Source organism: Canis aureus, chromosome 4 (assembly GCF_053574225.1).
Source record: "Canis aureus isolate CA01 chromosome 4, VMU_Caureus_v.1.0, whole genome shotgun sequence".
NCBI classification, from domain to species: domain Eukaryota; kingdom Metazoa; phylum Chordata; class Mammalia; order Carnivora; family Canidae; genus Canis; species Canis aureus.
The window spans coordinates 84,591,378-84,614,465 of NC_135614.1; the positions used below are offsets into that span (position 1 = coordinate 84,591,378).

The 23,088-nt window shown below is 33.8% G+C and overlaps 1 protein-coding gene across 2 annotated transcripts in view; it reads left to right on the forward strand.

Moving 5' to 3' along the window:
• CDH12 (cadherin 12) overlaps positions 1-23,088 on the forward strand; it is a 966,147-nt gene that overhangs the window by 550,149 nt on the left and 392,910 nt on the right. The window contains exon 3 of one of the 2 annotated variants that reach the window (XM_077896365.1): positions 2,304-2,435. The exons of the other annotated variant lie outside the window; for it this stretch is intronic. The gene's annotated coding sequence lies outside the window, so the exon portion shown is untranslated. The remainder of the gene's footprint in view (positions 1-2,303; positions 2,436-23,088) is intronic. 2 annotated transcript variants of the gene reach the window in all.

Consider the following 23,088-nt stretch of genomic DNA (forward strand, 5'->3'; position numbering starts at 1 on the left):
CTCATGAATAAATAAATAAAATATTTTAAAAAAAAGGATACACATGCTAACTTTTGGAAGAAATATTTCTAACTATGTATTTTTAATGGTGCTAGTGCCCTGTCTCTTCCATCTGTTAAAGAACAGCTTTGTTCACCTTTAGGGTCTTCTACTACTAATCTCTGTGTATGTTTTATTATTAATTTGCCAGAATTTTGATCTGAGGATCTTCTATTCGGTCAACTTCAAAGATTACCTCAGCAGAGGCTGAATTAATTACACTTGAATAGTTTGTTCTCCAAGGCCAATATCTTAAAAAATACATCACTGCTAGTTAAAAAAAAAAAAAAAAAAAAAGAAAGAAAGAAAGAAAAGAAAAAGAAAAAAGAAAAAAAGTACTTTGCATATCTTAAATTACCTGCAGATCAAGGGATAATATGAAAGAAAAACAGCAACAAAGCAAGTATCTCAGGTATATTTATGAAAAGGCACAGATAGTTTCATTATTCTAAATTTCAGCTGATAAGCATAGTTGTTTCCTTGGGCTTAATAAATTAAAACCCCAAAATGACAATGTTTATATATCCACTGTTCCATTGTGATAGATAAATTGCTCATAATTAGAATAATGACTACTGACATTCTCATTGTTTCTTTTTGAAATGTTTAGAGCTGGGAAAATATTTCTAAAATCTGAAATAGCCATCTTATTTATAAAAACAAAAGTTATTTTTTATAACTGTGATTAGACCAGACCCACTCTTCAAACCAGTATTAGCAATCTACTGGGGCATGGCATGAGAATTCTAAAACCTCCTACAGGATATTTTCCCATACATTTTTCTTCTTGTTGCCAATAATAATAATCACTTGTCTATAAAGAATATGCATATATCTAATTTTTTTGAAGTCATATACTGGGCATTTGAGAGTCAAAATTAATTAGATGAGTACTTCTTAGATTATCTGGGTGAAGGACATTTTGCTTGTTTTGTTCTAATTTCCTATTTGTCATGAGCTAATAATTGGGTTCTATATAGTGTTCAATGAGAGAAGTCTACTGATCACTGTAACTTGTGCTGCTTACCTAAAATATGTAAGTTAAGCACGTTCCAATGTGCATTTGTTGGTAGAAAAAAAATTCAAATTGAATGAACCAAAAAGAAAAAAATTGAATGAACCCATTGATACTGATTACATCCAAGCTTTGATTGAGGATAATACAGTATGTGATGTGATACATTCACATGAGATTATTTAATAATATTTTAAGATAAAATATAACATTTGGAATATTACATGATGTTTGAAGTATAGCCTAGAATAAATGAAGGTGACTATCTTTCCTTCACGAATACCACTATTTGCTTTAGTTTATAAGTGATAAACAAATAAAACTGCATATGATCTACTTATTTAGGATTCTTAAACTAAAATTAGGAAATTTTCAATAATGATACTTAAAGTCAAATGAAGTGACACGAGTACCAATTTAATTGAAATAATTATAATTTATCACAAAAATGCTTGTCTGAATTATCTAATAAATTATATGCTCTAAATAATTATGTATCTCCCTCCCTGTGCTTTTCTTTCTTTGCCCAAAGGTTTATTTTTATATTTCATTCATATAGTTCCTACAAACACATCTTATTTACACTGAATCCCAAAATATTGACTGTAACTTCTCACCTTCCTCAACAGTCTTTCAATCTAGTTCCAAAAATTTCTGAGATCCAAATACTCTCTTCCCCTCCTCTTCAGTTTTTCCTTCTCTCCCTTAACCTTTCAATTCTTATGCTCTTCTCTCTGGGTGGAGGAGGCTAGAAATTGTAATTAGTAAACAATGATGCATTAACATGAGAATAGAGTTTTAAAACACAAACTTGAAGGTCATTAAATGGCAGTAATTACTGAACACATGCACTATGCACTTACAAATATTTTATTGTCTTTCACAAATATCCACAAATTAGAATCATAATGAGAAATCAGTTGCTGGAGGGAAAACAAACTTGAGAAGCAACTTGTCTGGATTTTGCAATGAAGCTACCTCATTGGTTTCTAGGCCTGCCCCAGCTTTTTTCTTCTCTTGCTTTTTGTTGTAACCTGATTCTGCAGGAACTGTTAGGCAATATGCTTGAATAATTATATTTAGATAAACAAGAAAGAAAAATACCATAATTTCAGGGATTGGACTAAATGAAGGTATAGAATGAAAAATTTCTTTGAATGAACTCTTCTCTTCAAACTGACGGATAGGAAACAATTAAACTAAGATCACAAATGAGGAAGAGTTCTTTTTTTTTTTTTTTTTTTTTTAGAAAAAGAGGGCAGAAAGAATAATCCACTGACACTGAATAGAAAGCACTGAAGCACTGAGGCCCCTGGAAAGGAGGACTACTGGTACACATCAGAGGGGGAAGCCAGTGGGGATACAACCCAGAGACCCCGAGGTATGTGGAGCTTGGGGAGGCTTAAGATTGAGGCAGGCAGTGGTTCAAGCAGGGGAGAGTCCTTGAAGTCGGGAAGCAGGGAGGTAACAAAATGAGATTTGATATTTGAAAAATAAATAAATCATTCCATCTGAAGCTGGGAGGACGATTAGAGAATGGTAATGTCTCCAAATGTAGCTGTAAGAGGATTTGCTGTGATCCAGGAGAGGCACTGGTGGATCTGATGGAGAAGGGAAGAAATGGCAGACACTGGGGGAGACTGGTGGAGGGAAAGTTGTTAAAGCTTGTGATGATCTGGGTCTAGGCTGGAAGAGGAATAGTAATCTAAAAGATAAGCCCTGGGCTTCTGATGATTATTTGGAGGTTGACCATGGCATTCAGCGAGAGAGGGGTGTTGAAATAACAATTTTGGATTAGACAAATAAAAATAAAAGTCCGAATAGAAATCTGTATTAACTAAAAAGCAAGTGTTGGAATCTAATCTCTAATATCTTCTTAATCTTTATTTTTGATATGCAATGACATATACATAATGATGCTCCAAAAAATTATGGTCATCACACATGGGCCAAATAATGTTGTTCCATTTACTATACATGCTCATTCTAATTTTTTTTTACTTCGACATTTTAGAAATTAAGGATGCATCTGACATTAGATAAACAACATTAATATTGTAGCATTTTTTTTTCTTTTTCTGTGTTCTTTTATTCCCAGAAAGCTGTTCTTCTTCTTCTTCTTCTTTTTTTTTTTTTTTTTTTTAAGATTTATTTATTTGCGAGAGAGAGTGAGCACATGCAGGGATGGGTGAGGGGCAGAGGGAGAGGAAGAGAGACAAACATAAGCAGATTCTGTGCTCAGCATATAGCCCCCCATGGGGCTTGAACTCAGGATCAGGAGATCATCACCTGAGCTGAAACCAAGAGTCAGATGCTTAACTGCCTGTACCATCCAGGAAACCCCTCCAAGAAACCTGTTCTTGAGTATGACATTCTTAGGGAATATGACAATTGAGAACCAAGAAATTTATTTATTCATCAACTCACTTGAGTAATGAGAAGTTAGCATAAAAATCATCAAATCTATTTGGTTAGATACTGTTTCAAAGAAGGGACTTAATTGTAGCGTGCCTGCATGTTAAAGAAAATGTGTTATTTTTAAGCTCTGATTATTTCTGGGATGGTTTAAAAACTACCCAAACGTTCATTATTCTACGCTATGTTTGGGAATATATTTTAAAATATTTTAATCACAAGAAATGAATCTGGGTTTTTTTTCCTGCTGTTTGAACAACGTCCAGCTCACTTAAAAATATTTCTTTAAGTAATATTTCCCCCAACGTGCTGAAGTAACATACTTCTACTAAGATTATTAATGTACATTATTAATGTACAGTGATAGTCGATGCCATTGTTTTCTGTGGTCGGAGCACTTTTGGTTTAATACAAGTATTTTTTTTTAAGAAGATTGATTAATGTTTATATGGATACACCATGTGTCCCACGCCAGCCTAAGTCCAGTCCTTAAATCAAGTTATTTAATAAACTCCATCCCTGCTTTCCAGATAAGGGAAGTGAGGCAATGAGAAGTTGAGAAATAAACTCATTTTGGTGCAGCAACTCAGTGGCAGGGTAGGAAGAGATGAGGAAAGCTCCTGCCCCTGCTCCTTACTTGCCAAGGTGTGTACTCCAGCACCAATGTATACTGATAGCTTTCCAAACTCAGTAATTTGCTTCCTAGTCTTGACCAGATTCTCTACTTCACCGAATCGTGTTCCTCTCTCACCTACACCTTATCTGAACCTGTGCACTCTCCATCTGTTGAAGACACCCTTCCTCTGGTGTTAAGAATCACACACAGAATCCTACACATCTACGTCTTACCCTTCCAAAGTAACTTCAGCCTTTTCCAGTGAAATCTCAGCCTAACCCGTTTTAAGACAAGGAATCAAGACAAGTACAAATAAAAGGAAGTGTCAGCTCTCATCCACCTTCTCCAGCTACTTACTATGTAGTCTTCTCTCCTGCCTTGGGTCATTAACCTCTATGTATTTGCACTTCTCAACTTTCCAGTGCTTTGTTAGCCTAAGAAATTGTTTCAATTTGGCTTCCTCTTCCAGGATTTTTTATGCTAAGTTATTTTCCAAGATGTATTACCGTTTTACTCATTTTACCCTACCTCTCTGCAGCACCTCCCTTCCTAGGTCTCTTCTGTCTTTCCTGAAAGTGCATTGTCATCTGACCTTTTCCCCCTTCCCCTGCTGTAACCCATTGTGTCATTGCTACTTTCTGCAATAGTATTTTTTTAACTGTTCCCCCTTCCATTAAATGCAAGCCCTCTCTTGCCAATTTACCACAAAGCTGCCGAGACATATCTGATAGTGCCTCTTGTCTGTTTGAAAATCCCCAGGATGAAAAAAAAAAAAAAAAAAAAGAAAATCCCCAGGATGGATATATTTTGCCATTTTTAGTTTAGAAACAAAACAATAATACCAGGTTTTATTTTTCAAAGATGGCGATGTGAAAATATCTCTTCCAACATGCTCTTCTTCCAAGGTGCTCTTGACATTTATTACACTGAGAGATGAGGTCTAATTTTCCTTCCTGTGCATATAGACTGGAGCGAGTGACTAACCTCTAATGAATAGCATGTGGCAAAAGTAACAGTGCATGACTTCTAAGGCTGGGTGATAAAAAGGTGGTGCCCATCATTGGAATTCAGCACCGACCTGTGAGGGTTCTGATCAGAGCCCCAGCAAAGGTCTCAGCTGACAGCCAGCATCACTTGTCCAATGTAGGAGTACAGGAGCCTTTAGATGATTCTGAGTGCTGAGGCCAAATATGCAAAGATAGGTTGCTCCTTTCAGGCCCTGTACAAACTGCAGATTCATAAGAGGTAAGTCCTTTTACTGTTTAAAGCCAGTAACCTTTAAAATACACACACACACACACACACACACACACTTTTAGCTTAATCCAATGCTCTCTAGTGCTTCCTAAACTCAAATTATATAAAGATCATTAAGGTCTAAAATTCCCTATAGACAGCATATTTATTCAGATCTCAAGGATTTTGAAAATTCTATTCAGTTCTTTCTGAAACACTTTCCAACCTACTCCATCCACTTCATGGAGCTATTATTTAGGTCTCCATTCATGATACTTCTTCTAAGTGGCTCCTCATTCTCGTCTAATGCAGTTTGCATTAGAATTCCATTCTTTCTTTCATCTTAGCATCATACATAATGCGATGTAGATGTTGAATTAATACAGAAATTTTCATTGCATTGCAATTAAAATATGTAATGTACCAAAATATGATAAAGATAATATAGCAAAATTTCTTTGTGAGTCAACCTTAGTAATTAACATTAATTTCAGAATCATAAGTACAAGCTGATAATGACAAATGGAGTGATGTTAGCTCTGCTGTGTTTATGTTTCCTATCCTCTGGGGAAATAAAATTGGTTGATGATTCCATTCATGAACTGTGATCGTATCATTTCAGATACCTAGCAAGTAACTATGGTACTGGCATTTTGTTGTTGCTTTTGAATTGTATTAAAAGGAAACCATCTCCTTGGGGCTCTTTGATGTGCAGAAATGTTCTTCTCCTAGATTTGAGTTATTACAGATCTAGGTTTGTAAACTTAATCTCTACACAGTTGGTCTCCCCCGCCAGCACTTTCATTATTTCCCACCCCACCTCCACTTCGACCACCTTACCTTATCTCTTTTCCCCATGCAGCTGTGTCCAATCACACTTGGGAATGACCACTCCACAGTCTTCTCTTCACTGTCCTAGGAGTTTATTCCCTCTGGGTATACCTGTGACAAATTGTTATGCCTCCTTTAACCATGACAGATAATTCACAGGGGTCCAGGGAAGAGCTGTACGGCTCCAATATTCACAGCTGTTTTATGAATCCAAAATTAATTGACACTATGGTTCAGTGAAACTTTTTTTTTTCAGGTTTTTTCTTCAGTAAAAAGGGATTTCGGTCATGGAATCACAACTGCATTGCAATGTAGTATTTTCTTTGGGCATTCACAGAAAAATCATAAAGAGTTTATAGATTCATTACTACATATAAGTCCCAAGTTTTAAATTTCGTATTTATGGAGTGGAAAATTATAGAAAGAAAGGAAAAATAAAATGTTGAGTAAAGTTGCATATAATGAGATTGGATTTCTGTATAACATTTTTATTGAGAGCATTCTTCTGCTCATTGGAAATATAAAAGATTAAAGAAAACACAGTATTTCATGATAATGTTTGTTATTTTTCTGATAAGCAAAGGAGCATAACTCCAAATTTGGAGTACATAATAATTTATAAATCAGTCACAGTTAACACAAAGCTATCAAATTTGGCGAATGTGAAAAAAAAAAAAAAAAAAAAACAACCCTCCAAAATACTATTGACTAGATTCCTCAGCAAACATAACAAAAGTATGATTCCAAAAATGAGTATTTTGGTCCCATCTTAAGTTTCTCTTTTTTATTTTCATTTATATTTCATTCTTTGGTGTTAGTCAAAAATGTGATATCCAGAAGTGATCATGTTCCATGCAATCAAGTGAAAATAGAATTTTCTGCATGTATTTATATGCAAATACCCTTTGTATAAGACAAAGGACTACAGAGGTTGCAGACACATTATTTTCTCTCTGATTTGAAATATCTCCTGAAATTGTTCAAAAACTCTGAAAATACTCCTGGGAGTCTCTTGGTATTTAGGGTTTGAAATATTAATGATTAAAAATAAGCCAAAATTGGAAAATAAGATATTCTTGATATTAAAATGACCCACCTTACAAAAGGTGTATTACCAAGTTTAAGCTCTTGGGGCATCATGGAAAGATGTTGAATTTTTCATGAATCTGTGCAAGATTTGTTCATTTAAATTTTGAGCGTGTATCTGCTGATAGATCTGTGCACATTTGTTTAGAACTGGAGCAAACATATAATTTTTGCTTTGTATAACTATTCCATAATAATTATAAATACTCCATAATAAAAGAGTGTACTAGACATTAAATGATATAAAGAAGTTTCTCAGTCATGGTATTTATTAATATGGAGGCAAGTTGTAATGTGGTGGTTTTCCCTGATGCTCAAAGAGGTGAAGCTTTATGAAGCATTAGTCTGAGTGGAAGTTGGAATCACTCAGAGTAATGATTCCATAGGAAGAGAAGGCAAAGTAGCTGTGTATTTAGTGGATATTTGCTAACTTTATTAGGTCATATTTAATTTTCCACTTTAGAATTAATTCTGGTGCAACCAGCAAATGTCTTTGAATGAGGATGTCATATAAAGCTTACTTAACCTCCCTGAGTGTACTCTGAACTGATATTGAATGTCTTTTTAGCATTAAAGGTATATATATATATATATATATGTAAAATCTATCTTAGGTACTTAATTGTGTATAACCTTGGACATATGTTACAATTTAAATATAGTCCAGAATTTTTATTTACGTAATTGAGATGATATGATTAACTCAAACAGCTTAATCATTCTATTAAAGTCTTTGAAATATGAAATGTTAACCTGTTATTTCTTTGCATGCTAATTTTAATAATAAAAACTTGACTCATTTTTTTGAAGAATATAAAAATACTTAAGAATAAAATAATCCAAATAATGTTTTACAGGTAAATGATATTTCTAATAAAAGATAAATATAACTTTATTTGGGAATATCTATACTTAAAAAGCTATCCTATGTCATTATCAAAGCCAGGTTCATAAGTCCTTAGGGAGAAAAGGCATTGTATTCTATGGAGCACAATTAATAATCACCTAAGGAGTTACGGGTTTAGCTGAAATACACAACTTGATTTTTACAAAAATAAAATGTTGAAATTTTAGCATTTTTCTGTTTTCTCTTCAAAGATTTATCCAAAATGACTTAAACATTTTGTCTTTGAAAATAATGCCCGAAGAACTGAAATTACATTGTATTTTCAATATTGTCTTCAATCTATATTTCATTTTCTTCAGAAATGTAGTTAAACGAGTTACTAAAGTAGAACTGAAATCTCAAAGTTTACATTGTAGAATGGGCTTTTTTCTTCTTTATTAGTTCAATCTCTTTTAATTTCTGTGACTTATGTGTTGTTCAGATTACCAGACATTAGAGCTCAATGTCAGCTTTATATGGAAAATTGAATAAATAATCTTAGACTCTAAAAATGTTAAGGCTGGCATTATGTCTTACTGATCAATGTATTTTCTTTGGCATCCTATACAGTGTCATTAATAACCATTTATATTTGAATTAATTAGCACTGAAATATAATGACAGACCTATTCAACTGGACTTCAAAAATATAATTCTTCTTTAAAGCATTAAATATCCCCTATATGATTGACATCCCCAGGATGGTGACATAGGAGTTTTCTGAATCTCTCTTCTCCTTTAGATGCACTGATTATACAGATTCACTCTAATCAGTTCTTTCTGAAAGAAATTCAGAAAACCAGTTGAGTGATTCCTACACATCTGGTGTTTGAGAAAATACCCACTTTGAAAGAAGTAGAAAAGCCTGACATGCTCCCTCTATAAACTTTGTTCCTCAAAGAGGGCCTTACAATTGGAAGGTAAGGGCCACCTGTGTGACTCAGTGGTTGAGCTTTTGACTTTGGCCCAGGTCATGATCCCTGGGGTCTGGGAATTGAGCACTGCATCAGGTTCCCCACAGGGAGCCTCCTTCTCCCTCTGCATCTGTCTCTGCCTCTCTCTCTGTGTCTCTCATGAATAAATAAATAAAACCTTTTTTTAAAAAAGCACTTGGAAGGTAACCCTCAAATCCCAGCTTCTCCCTAAGGAGCATAGGATTTGGATCATACATACTTTTAGGATCAATTTAAAAGCTCAACTTTTAAGTCTGTCACCTAAGCAATGGATCTCCAGTTCACCTATTTCTGAGAACCAGGGAGGCTTGATTTTATGAATCCCACAGCACTATAGCGAACAAAGAAGCGGTTGTTAGACAGTTGTGACTATTTATAAAGTATGATGCACTCCAAATTTGGACTTACGCTTTATTACTTATCAGAAAAATTAAGTTGTTAAACACTTCTCAGAGCTATGCCCCCTTACCTTAGTACAGAAGGAAGAGATAAAAAAAAAAAAAAAAAACATGTATTACATAGTTTGTTCCTAGAAGGAGTTTGTATCCTACACAAGCTGCTGCCTGACAGTTCAGCTTCTAACCTGCCTATGTTTTAGAACTAAGTGGGATCCTCCAAGGAACCTGAAAAAGCTGGTGGGCACTTCCCCTGCCTTGTACTTCCAACTGGCTTCAAAAATAAAATGAAGCCCACCATTGTCTCCCTGAAAGGAGCATATCCACACAGCTGTTGCTCCCACTTTTGTGACTGCCACCCAAGGGACATGCCCTCTGATCAGAGTGTAAATAAATGAAGCAGAAACTAGAAAAAGAGTAGAAAAGATCAATGAAATTAAGAGGTTTTTTAGATAAAAATGGACAAATATTACCTGGTTAAGAAAAAAGAGGGAAGATAAATCAGAAACCAAAGAGTAGACATTATAACGGACAACATAGAAATACTAAGGATCATAAGAAACTACTATGAACAAATTAGATAATCTAGAAGAAATGGCTAAAGTCCTAGAAACATACAATGTCACAAGATCGAATCATGAATAAATAAAAAATTGGAATAAACCAATGACTAGTAAGGGAATTGAATCACTAATCAAAAACTTTCCAACAAAGGAAAGTCCAGGACAAAATAGTTCCACTGGTGAATTCTATGAAACATTTAAAGAATACCAAACTTTTAATCTCTTCAAAAAAGATTGATTAGGAAGGAACCCTTGCAAACTGATTTTATGGTTTTATGATTTACTGTGAAAACAAAGTCATACAAGGATAGGAGAAAAGAAAATTATAGGCCAGTAGCTATGATGAATGTATATGTTCTTCAATGAAATAATAACAAACTTAACAAATTTGGGAAGTACCTCAACCCAATGAAGGCCACATGTGACAAGCCCACAGCTGCACCACAGTCAAGTGTGAGAAGCTAAATGCTTTTTTTCTAAGATCAGCAAGAGTACAAATGCCCACTCTTACCACTTTTATTCAACATAGCGCCAAAACTGGAATCCCTAGCCAGATAAATTATGTAAGAAAGTGAAATAAATCATCCAAATCCAAAAAAAGAAGTAAAATTGTCTCTGTTTGCAGATGACTGATATTATATGTGGAAAGCCCTGTAGACTCCACCAAAAACTGTTAGAATGAATAGATAAATTCAGGAAAGTTGCAGAATACAGAATCAAAATAAAAAATCAGTTGCATTTCTGTATATTAATAACAAATCGTTGGAAAGAGAATTAAAGAAACAATCCGTTTTAATAGCATAAGGAGGGATCCCTGGGTGGCGCAGCGGTTTGGCGCCTGCCTTTGGCCCAGGGCGCGATCCTGGAGACCCGGGATCGAATCCCACATCAGGCTCCTGGTGCATGGAGCCTGCTTTTCCCTCTGCCTATGTCTCTGCTTCTCTCTCTCTCTCTCTCTCTGTGACTATCATAAATAAATAAAAAATTAAAAAAAATAGCATAAGGAATCAGATATTTAGGAATGAGTTTAACCAAGGAAATGACAGATATGTGGACTTGAAAACTGATGAAACAAATTAAAAAGGACACAAATAAGTAGAAGATATTCCATACTTGTGGATTTGAAGGACTAAGTGCCTATACTACCAAGTAGAGTCTGCAGATTCAATGCATTCCCTATCAAAGTTCCTAGGGCTTTATTTTTTTTCACAGAAATAAAGAATGCAATCCTAAAATTTGTATGGTATCATAAAAGGTCCCATATAGCCAAATAACCCTGAGAAAGAAGAACAAAGTTGGAGACATCACATTTCAGACTGTATCACAAAAATATAAAAATCAAAATATTAAAGTTATTGACATGAAACCCTTAAACACATAAAAGCTTAGGTGAATGTAACACAATAGAGGGCCCAGAAATAAACCCATGCATATATGGTCAATTAATATTCAACAAAAATACCAGGTATACAATGGAGAAAAAGAATATTCTCTTCAATAAATGGTGTTGGAGAAACTGTGTAGCCACATGCATAAGGATGAAACGGGCCCCCCATTTTACACAATACACAAAAACTAACTTAAAAGAGATTAAAAAACTAAATATGAGATGCGAAACCACAAAATTCCTAGAAAAAAAAAAAAAAAAAAGAAAGGTAATCTCCTTGACAATGATCTGGGCAATTAACCTTTTGGATCTGACACCAGAAACAAAGGGAAAAGAAAAGCAAAAATACACAAAAATAAAAAAAAAATGTGATCATATCAAACTAAAAGGCTGCAAGCAAAAGAAGTCCTCAATAACAGCAACAAAAGGCAAGCTCTAGAATGGCAGAAAATATCAGGAAACCACATATCCAATAAAAGGTTAACATCCATAATATACTAGGAACTCATATAACTAAATAGCAAAAAAGTGAATACCCTATTTCACAAGAGGGCAAAAGACTAAGACATGAAAATGGCCAGCAGGTACATGAAAAGGTGCTTGACATCACCAAACATTAAAGAAATGCAAATGAAAACCACAATGAGATGTGATCTTTCACCTACTGGAATGACTATTATCAAGAAGAAAAGAGATACCAAGTGTTTTGTCAGGATGTAAAAAAAAAAAAAAAAAGGAATCCTTCTACATGGGTGGTGAGAATACAGATTGGTGCAGCCACTGTGGAAACAATATAGGGGTTTCTCAAGAAATTAAAAATAGGAATACCCCAGGATCCAGCCATCCTAGCTATCCTAGCTAATCCTGCTCTCTGAGTAGGTATTGAAAGAGATGAAGTCTTTGTTTCAAAGAGACATCTAAACTCCCACATGCATAGTAGTATCATCCACGATAGCCAAGAAATGGGAACAATCTAAGTGTTCATTGATAGACAAATGGATAAGGAAAATGTGGTATATGTAAAAAATATATAATATATGTATTATATATAATATGTATTATAAAAATATATTCTACATTCACAATATATACATTATATATAATAATATTATATATTAATTATATATTATATAATATACATATATATTTTTGTGGCCTTACACAAAGGAAGTGCTGCCATTTGTAAGAACATGGATAAATCTGGAGGGCATTATGCTAAATGCAATAAGCTCAACACAGAAAGATGAATACTGTGTAGTTTCACTTCTGTGTGGAATCTTCAAAAGAAAAAGTAGAAGAGCGCTTGCTGAGGATTTTGGCAGGGGCTGACGGGGGTTGTGTTAGATGTTAGTCAAATGTAGAACCTTACAAAACGTGTAGTGTCTGGGGGTCTAATGTATAACGTGGTGATCCAAGTTGCTAATATAGTTGTAACTGAAATTTGCTGACAGTATGCTTAGCAAAAAAGAGAGAGAGAGAGTAAATACGTGAGGTGATATGTTAGTTCAAAAAAAATAGGAATCCTTTCACAATTTATACATATATGAAATCATGATGTTGTACCTTTTAAGCATTTTACAATGTCATTTGTAAATCACAATTTAATAAACTTTAAAAAATACCTATTGTATAATTTGTGTGTAAATTGGTGTTAATCATCTTATTGCAAATATAAAAACTGTACGCTAAATGAGACATTAAGATAAACTTTCAGGTTCAACTGTTATGTCCCCGATATAATGCTGCCCCTTCTTGCGGAGCTACACCACCAGTCTCCCATCTCCACACCAAAGCTAAGTTGCACATTTATCATTGGATGTTCTAGGTCATAAATCCTCTTACTATTCTCATTCAAAAATAATTGATTTAGCTTATGTAATAGGAGGGTGGTGAATCTGGACAATCTCCTTAGTATACAGTTACTATTCATCTATCCACTTGCTAATTCACACCTATAACTAAAACTGGGGCCAGATCTCGCTGGAGAGCCCCCAAAATGAAAGATCCTCTCCCTTCTCAGATGTAGATATTAAAAATGTGTTTACCTCAGAAGCACAAGGTATTGATATATATTCAACTCTAGCTTTCATGAATATTGTGCTTTATAAGAAGAAAGTCTTTCAAAAGAGAAAATCTTTTGGAGTGCCTCCATCGAGAAATAAAATAAAGACAAGTAGATCTAAGAGAGCGTTTATAGGGGATTATAGACACCAGACAACTGGGAAAAAAAAATAGGAAGAGAAGTCAGAACTAAAACTTGGCAGCAGGAAACTTTTACCAGAGGAGACAAGACTGAAGAAAAAAGGAGAAATAGTTGATCGAAGCCAGTAGCTGCGTAGGGGGTCCTACAGAGTCGGTGCTCAGCTACCTGCGGAAAGAACGTTTCCTGAATGACTGGAGTCTCAGAGGGCTTGATAGGAGGATAATGGTTGGTTCAGATGGAGCTGGAAAGGGCTGGAGGCTAGTAGCACCTGTCATTGCTTGGGATATCCTGCCTATGCTGGAAGGAAAACAAGGAAGACATTCTTTTACCCCTTTTCCAAAGCCTGCTAAGTGCTCCCAATCGTCATTGGCTAGGAAGTCAGCTGGAAAGAGTTAGGAAATGAGGATCCCCAGTGATCCTGGTCCCAACATTGCACGCAGTACAGACTAGGGAAGAGTGGATATAGAGATGAAGGGTTAGAATATGGGCACCTTGGCTTTCTGTTCTTTGGGTAGGACTATATTAAATTCAATGAGCAGAAAGCTAAGTACCTGAAATTTATTGGCTCTGCCTCTTGCTAAAATGCCTGCAGAATTTTGATTTAATACACAGCCTCAAATGAAAAACAATGAAAGAAGTGGCATCTTAGAATAAAGGAAAATACATGCATACATGTCTGAGAATCCACGTATACAACTTGCCAAAATAATTTAATTATTTAGTGGTTTAATAAATTTCTTTATAAATGTTGGAATAATTTCATATTTTTTCATAATAGAGCACCCACTATTTACCGTTTAAAACATTCCTACTGATTGACTCCTATTTAATACAGATGTAGGAAAGTGTTGGCTAGGAGTATGATAGTAAGTTTGGTAAAAATACATAGAAATAAAACACATAATGGATGTCAGTGATGCTACTTTTAGAGCTTATTATAGAAACAACATTGGTTGTTATAAAAAATTAGGTGAGGAAATATGAGTAAAGATATCATCACTATACGTATCCCTATAAATGATGGTAATAGCTATGGTTAAACCTCTTTGTATATAATGTAAATATTATGCAAATTTGTAATGACCCATGAAAAAGAATCTGCATATTTCACACTTAATTTTACTAAATTAAATATACAATTTATGCAAAGGTTCTTTATTGTTTTCTTTATTGTAAGTCAAAGGCTAAAAATTTGGTTGGAATTAATTTAAGCTATTTATATAATGCATTTTATAGATATTTATCGATAATGTTTTAATTAACCCTCTTGTAGCCATAATGACAAGTAAGCTAGAGTTAGTTGTGTTGATAATGACTCTTGTAATTGTTCTGACACGAAGCAATTTTAACAGGAGGTTCTTTACTCTTCCACTATGATTTAGTTGTAGCACAACAAACTATGAAATGCTAGAAAAAAAAATAAGCGCATTACATAAAATACATTCCGAAAACAGCATTTTCTAAAAATAGTAGTCACCAAAGCATAGACCATAAAGATATGTGGCAAGATTAGATTGTATAATCTGATTTCATTATAAGGCAACAATTCAAACACGCGTGACACCAAACTGTTCCAGAACTGCTCTGATCATAAGTTTTAGTTAAGCCATTCATTCAACATGTGGGCCCTGATGACAAAAATTTAACTTAAAGTTGTTTTAAATCTGAATTTGAAATTATGATGAGCTGGAATAAAGTTGTTATTTCAATATCAAATAGGAGTTTAGTTTTGAGAATGTGGCCTTTGTGGGAAAATGTATTTTTATCTGTCACCAATAGTTTAAATATAAATAGTCTTTATAAAAAAGAATGTATGTAGTAACGCTTTCAAACATTAGCTTCCTAATGTTATAAATTGCAATCCACAATAAGAAAAACAGTTTTACTTGGCGTGTCTACAGTTTTTAAAAATTATGCGAAATAATATTTACCCTTATAAGATCAAACTGTTACTGAAATGTCTTTCTATTCTAGTCTAGTGTAGTCTACACTACTGTGTTCTATTCTGTTCTTTCTATCCTCCAACTATTCCTCTTTCCCTCCTCCTCACTACTACTTCCTCTCTTTTCCTTCTGTATTTTTTTCCTGTTGATCACAGCCTATGATGTGAAAAATTACTATTGTAAATATATGCTAATAATTACTTCAGAAATGTTATTAGTTCATTTTCTTGACCATAATGACACAAATTCTGCTTAAATTTTTAAGTGAATTAGAGGAAGGATTTTCTGTGTTTGTTTCTGTGTTTATGGCTTCATGTTTTGAATTGTCTTCTTGCTTATCACAGACCTGGTGACCATTACTTTATCATTTTTGTGTCACATAATTAGATTACAGTTATATTGCACTATTATTCTAGTGCTCATTGCTGGGTATATGCAGGTAATATTGGTGAAAATGATCATAATTCAGTTGTCTAAACAAAAACAGTAAGGTGTCAAAAATCATATTAAAAATTATTGTGTATCGTTTTTGTAAGTTTATAAGTATTTCAGAAAGAATTGATGGAGGTGACTCTGGAGTTAAGAAATCCTAAAATGGGGTTGGAATTTCTAAGAGTAAATGAATTTTCTTGAAATTTATGTATGCCTTTGTCTATAATGATGGGAAGTAATCTTCTTAAAGATTTATTTATTTATTTATTTATTTATTTATTTATTTATTTATTTATTTATGAGAGAGAGAGAGCACACAGGGAAGGACAGAGAGAGAGAGAGAAGGAGATTCCACTAAGTGCAGAGGCCTGTGTGGGGCTTGATCCCACCACCCTATGATCATGACCTGAGCTGAAATAGAGTCAGGTGCTTAACTGACTGAGCCACCCAGGTGCCTCTGATGGGAAGTAGTTTTTAAAGAATTCTTCTAAGTAGGTGTATGCTACAATAAGTTTTTATTTTTATTTTTATTTCTTTTTAAAATGTTTTAATATAAGTAAAATTAATAAACAGTTTATATTAGTTTCAGGTGTACCAATATGATTCAACAATTCTGTACATTTCTCGGTGCTCATAAGTGTACTCTTAACTCTCTTTATCTATTTCACCCATTCCCTCACCACCTTTCCTTTGGAACCACCAACTTGTTCTGCGCTTTGAATCTGGGTTTTTTTTTTTTTTTTTGGTCTATTTTTCTTTGTTTCTTAAATTCCACGTATGAGTGAAATCATATGGAATTTGTCTTTCTCTGACTTCTTTCACTCAGCATTATTCCCTCTAGTTTCATCCATGTTGTTGCAAGTGACAAGCTCTTGTTCTTTCTTATGCCTGAGTAATATTCCATTGTGTGTGTGAATGTGTGTGTGTGTGTGTGTGTGTTGAACACTTATCCTGTCATCTATCAATGGACATTTGGTTTGCTTCCATAATTTGGCTATTGTAAATAATGCTGTAAATAAACATAGAGGTACATATATCTTTTCAAATTAGTGTTTTCATTTCCTTTGGGTAAATACCTAGTAGTGGAATTACTGGATCATATGATAATTCTATTTGTAATTTTTTCTGAGAAGCACCAGTACTATTTTACACAGCGTCTGCATCAACTTTCATTCCTACCAATAGTGCATTAGAGTTCCTTTTTCTCCGCATCCTTGTCAACCCTTGTATTTCTTGTGTCTTTGAATTTAGCTATTCTGACAGCAGTAAAGTGGTATCTCATGGTGGTTTTAGTTTGCATTTAACTGATGATCTGTGATGTTTTTAATATATTGTTAAATTTGGCTTGCTAGTATTTTGTTGAAGATTTTTGCATCATATGTTTCAGAGATAATGGCCTATAGTTTTGTGTGTTTGTTTTATTATTATTATTTTTTGTAATATATTTATTTGGTTTTGGTATCAGAGTAATGCTGGCCTTGCAGAATGAATTTGGAAGCTTTCCTTATTCTTCTAATTTTTGTTTGAATAGTTTGAGAATAATAGATAATAACTCTTTAAATATTTTCTAGAATTTACCTGTAAAGCCATTTGGTCCTGGATTTTTGTTCATTGGGAATTTTGGGTTTTTGCTCGTTTGTTTTTATTACTGGTTCAAATTTATTGCTGGTAATTGGTCTGTTCAGTTCTTTTTCTTTTCTTTTTTTTTTTCTTTTTTTTTTCTTTCTTTCTTTATTTTTTACCTTTTTCTGATTTGGTTTTAGAAGGTTATGTTTCTAGGAATTTCTCCATTTCTTTCAGGTTTCTAACTTGTTGGCATATAATTTTTCTTAATATTATTTTATAATCATTTCTGTGGCATTGGTTGTTATTTCTCTTCCTTCATTTCTGATTATTTTTTTTAGTCCTCAGTCTCTCTCTTTTTTGATGAGTTTGACTAAAAGACATCAATTTTCTTGATCTTTACAAAGAAGCAGCTCCTAGATTCACTGATCTGTTTGTTTCTTTTTTTGTTTCCATTTCATTTATTTCTTCTCTAATCTTTTTTTTTTTTTTTAAAGATTTTTTATGTATTTATTCATGACAGTCACAGAGAGAGAGAGAGAGGCAGAGACACAGGCAGAGGGAGAAGCAGGCTCCATGCACCGGGAGCCCAATGCGGGATTCGATCCCGGGTCTCCAGGATCGCGCCCTGGGCCAAAGGCAGGCGCCAAACCGCTGCGCCACCCAGGGATCCCTATTTCTTCTCTAATCTTATTATTTCTTTTCTTCTAGTGGTTTTGAGTTTTCTTTGTTTTTATTTTTCTAGACATTTTAGTTGTAAGATTAGATTGTTTATTTGAGATTTTTCTTGTTTCTTGAGGTGGGCCTGTATTGCCGTAATCTTATAACTTGGAAGAGCTTTCGTTGTATCCCCCAAATTTTGTTTTTTTCTTTCTTTGTTTAAGATTTTATTTATTTATTCATGAGAGACATAGAGAAGTAGAGACATAGGTAGAGGAAGAGGCAGGCTCTCTGCAGGGACCATGATGTAGGACTCGATCCCAGTACTCTGGGATCACGCCCTGAGCTAAAGGCAGCCACCCAGGTGTCCCAAGATTTTGGATTATTGTGTTTTCATTTTCATTTGTTTCCATGTATCTTTTAAAATTTCTTCTTTGATTTCACGGTTGTCCCATTCATAGTTTAGTAGCATGCTATTTAGCCTCCATGCATTTGTTCTCTTTCCAGATTATTTTTTGTGATTGATTTCTAGTTTCATACTGTGGTGGTTTTAAAAGATGCATGATATGATTTCAATCTTTTTGAATTTGTTGAAACTTGTTTTGTGGCCTAACATGTGCTCTGTTTTGAAAATATTCCATGTGTGCTTGAAAAGAATGTATATTGTACTGCTTTTGAGTGTAACGTTCTTATATTTGTTAGGTCCATCTGGTCCAGTGTGTCATTCTTTGGTGGTTTTTCTCTCTGGATGATCTAGCCATTGATATAAATAAGCTGTTAAAATTCCCTACTATTATTGTATTACTGTCAATCACTTTATGTTTGTAAATAATTGCTTTATGCATTTAGGTGCTCCCATGTTGAGTGCATAAATGTTCACAGTTATTATATCCTCTTGTTGGATTGCTCCTTTTATCATTATGTAGTGTTCTGTTTTGCTTCTTGCTACAATCTTCATTTTAAATCTTCTATTTTGTCCAATATAATTACTGCTATCCCAGCTTTCTTTTTATTTCCATTTGACATGCTATAATATTTCATATCAAGGAAGATAATATATTGATTGTAAGAAGCAGTATTGGGATGGATATCCTCCTACAAATGTTATCTAAATAACTGGAATCATATTAATTGAACTGAGTCCTAAATTTTTGGTTAAAGTAAAAAGGACATAAAAAGAAAAAAAGTTTTATTCTGCTCTGGTACTCTGTGCATCTGATGCCTGTTAGCTTGTCACTAATAATGGATTGTTTCACTTCATGATACAAGAAATTCAATTTACCTTGAAATTATAACTATGCTGGCAGTTCTCTCTTTATAACTTTATATATATATATATATATATATATATATAGAGAGAGAGAGAGAGAGAGCAATGTTCTCTATTTCAAAATGGGCAAGATAATTATAAAAGTGCATTTAATGAAAATATATGCAATAAGGCTCTCATTTGATATTGTATTCTATGAATTTTGGATTTCATGCAAAATATATGTTCCTCTTGGCACGTTTGAGTTTGTTCTGGTTATACTCACTTTTAAAATTAGCAAGTTTTCTTTCACACCTATTGGATAAAAAAGTTTTTAATTATCTGCCTTATATTAGCACTGGCAAGAGAATCTTCCCAATGCCTTTTCTTTCCCTCCTACAGTCTTGCCCCTTTTCAAAGCAGTTCTTTTAGTAAGGCCGACCAAGCTTCACTGGCTTTATTATGGCCTCCCTTTCAGGAATCACAAATATTCTCATGGATTTTGTTTACACTGAGAATTGTTGGAATGGCATATAAGACACACAAGATTGCTAATTATCTATTTGAATTCTCATAATCATCAAGCCCTCAAACAAAGATGGATTGCTTGACTACTTCTCCAGCTGTTTTCTCCAGGAAAACTTCATGTGTTACACGGGCTTCACCAGGAAAAGACATACAAGTGACAAATGACAGTGTTTGCCAACTGTTAAACACATGCAAACCCTTGGAGAAGTTCTTCCCAGTTACAGCAGGGTGATAGCTCTGTTGTGTAGCTTGGGAACGGAATCTATTTTAAACGTTGCCCGGAGAGGTTGGTCTGCTCTTGAAGCTCCTTCAAGAGTTGGCATTCAGAACAGGGTCAGTCAAGAAGGTTGCTGGCTCCATGCCTGAATCTTCTGTTTTGTTTAGCTCAATTAGATTCAAATACACAAAACATGCCAGTGAGAAGAGAAGGTCAATCATTTGGAAATTATATTAATCCTATCTTGGAGGTAATTTTTGCCATGTCTAGTATATCTTCATTATGAATATGAAAATTAAGGAGAACACTATAATAAACTGCCATTATATGGAAAAATATATTAGAATCAAGTCAAAAGCTTATATATAATAATAAGGCATCCCTGGTGTTATAAATTGGCCTGCTCAGCATGTTGCCTTCATCATCTTCTGTTTCACAGAGTGGATTCTCTTTCTAAACTACATGTGTACCTTGTCATTATCATGCTTTGTAAAAGGCTTTTACCTTAAATTTTCACAAGACAAAGTGAAGTATAAATGGGAAACACTTTGGGCAGATCACTTGAAAAGCCAAACCACCAGTATTAATTTATTTTTTCAAACTCAATATGCACGACCCTCTTTTTTTTTTCTCTTGTTATTCCTTTATTTTATACTATCCCTATTTATTTTTATACCTCCTATCTTCCATTCCGATATAGGAGCCTAAAAGTAGAGAAATAATAACAAAATTAGTATTTTACCAGAAGAGTTAAAGGAAGACTATATAAGATAATTTGTTTTTTAACTCAAGATGTCAATCTGCTTCTGTTTATTATATATACTAATCATCACATGACATATCCTATTATACTGATGTAGTTTGACTTAGTGTATATCCATACATTCATTTCTCCCATGGCTTATAAGTAAAGTTTTAGGTTTTATCAGACAAATTAAGGCAAATCATATAGCATTTATGCAAGATGATGGTCTAAAATGCAAACATGTAAATAATGATGTATTATTTCTGGAGTTTGGTCAGATATTATTTCATATGCTTATAAATAACTTCGAATGTATCCTCATCTATGTATCATGAGCTACCTGTATAAGTCTCTTCCAAGTTTTTGATTGGGATGTCAGACTTTGTTGATTTGTATGAACATTTATATAAAGTAAAATAATAATAATAATAATAATAATAATAACAATAACAACGCTTTGTCTTTCAAGTGGGATGAAAATATTTATAGATTTTACTAATATTTTTAATTTATTATTTTAATATATGTATTGATGCATTTGCCTATGTGCTTTATGGCATCTGAGTTTTCTGTCTTAGAAAAGTATAGGTAGAAAATTTAATACACACACACACACACACACATATATATATATATATATATATATATACATATTCACAGATATTCAAATAATAGATCTAAGGTAGCATAGGTATAGCTCCATCTGTATTTGTAAGGTTTAGTTTTATTGCTTTTTTTTAATTTTTCTACATAAAATATATTATTTGGGATAATTAAATATCCTAAACTGATACTTAGATGTGTTTTTTTGCAGACAAATGAATTTGGAAACCTACAAATTCATTTTTAAAAGGAGATAGGAGGATCCCTGGGTGGCACAGTGGTTTAGCGCCTGCCTTTGGCCCAGGGCGCGATCCTGGACACCCGGGATCGAATCCCACGTCGGGCTCCCGGTGCATGGAGCCTGCTTCTCCCTCTGCCTGTGTCTCTGCCTCTCTCTCTCTCTCTCTCTGTGTGACTATCATAAATAGATAAAAAATTTTAAAAAAAGTAAAAGGAGATAGGTAACTCATAATTTTTTATTTTCTTCATTTAAAATTTTCCATATCAACTTGTAAAATGGTAGACATTTTGTACATTTTTTTGTATAAACTAATCCATAGTGATCATATAAACAATAATAAATGACACTGTTGGGATTATGGATTAACAATTTTTTTAATTGATGGAATTGTGACACTTGGGTCATGTCGAAGTGTACTTATTACCACGATTATTGGACAGAACAGTGTCAACCAGTTTAGTTCCAACTAAACTTCTATAAAATATGAGTCACATTTCTGTGTGTTGTCTTGAAATTTATAGGCCTTATCTAGTTTTTCTTGTCCCAGTTTATATCATTCACTATCAAAAATATAACCATGACACTGATAAAATGTTGCTGTTCATGTTGTTCAGAAAATACTGTACCTTAGGAGAGTCTCTCTATAAAACACCATTCTGACTCCGAAGAAATGGCATTTGGTGTTTGATCACTCGCATTAATATTGTTTTATTTTTATATCAAACAGTAAAGCGGCAGTAACATTGAATTACTGATGACATTTTTATTAGCAAACTGTGGACTTGAGATGATGCTTCTAGTTTACTGGACACAGTAGCAAGCTAACAAGTTAGAGTGTTTGAAACATTCAGGGGCTTGTACATGAGCAAAATTGCCTTTTGGCCACACCCACGAGGTCATTTAAGATAGCCACATATAGAAGGAGCTGGATATTTCTTATAGTAGAACCTCAATAAATATATATTGAATTGGAGGCATAGTTACTAGAACTCCAAGAAAGAGACAGAAAGGCTGAGAAAGATAGAGAAGGAGAAGGAAAAGAGGGAGTTAATGACGGAAATGGAGAGAGAGAGAGAGAGAGAGAGAGGAGTTCTCAACTACGTAGATAAAGAATTTTTTTTACAGGGTATTAGAATCATCTAGAAATTAACTATTTCCAGCTTTATATTCCAATACAAAAATAATATCATTGGACACTAAGAATAACCAGCCATTAGAAATTTGTAATGTTATCTTACTAACCAGTATTTGGTGTCATTGATGTTCTCCTAAAGGTCACCGC